Source organism: Somniosus microcephalus, unplaced genomic scaffold (genome assembly GCF_052327205.1).
Source record: "Somniosus microcephalus isolate GS21.2 unplaced genomic scaffold, FLI_Smic_1.0 unresolved_chr5, whole genome shotgun sequence".
Lineage (NCBI taxonomy): Eukaryota > Metazoa > Chordata > Chondrichthyes > Squaliformes > Somniosidae > Somniosus > Somniosus microcephalus.
Window position 1 is genome coordinate 6,338,013 of NW_028225183.1, and position 325 is coordinate 6,338,337.

Genomic DNA, 325 nt, shown 5'->3' on the forward strand with positions numbered 1-325 from the left:
AAAAAAAAACCTAACCTACATCTGCAAACTCCACACAGACAGTCACCCGAGGCCGGATTCGAACCCGGGTCCCTAGCGCTGATGAGGCAACAGTGCTAACCACTATGCCACCGTCCCTCTGGCGTTTGGTTACTCAGTTTTCAAATTTCAGTTACTCAGTTGACTTTGTCTTTCTCACTGTGTATCTCTCTCTTCTCTCTGTCTCTCTCAGTGTATGTGAGTGTCTGTGTGTTCCACTGCCGCCCGGCCGAACCGGTTGCAAAGGCCCGCCTTGTTACACGCGAAAACCCCGGGATCGATTCCGAGCAACGGGCATCCGGCTTCC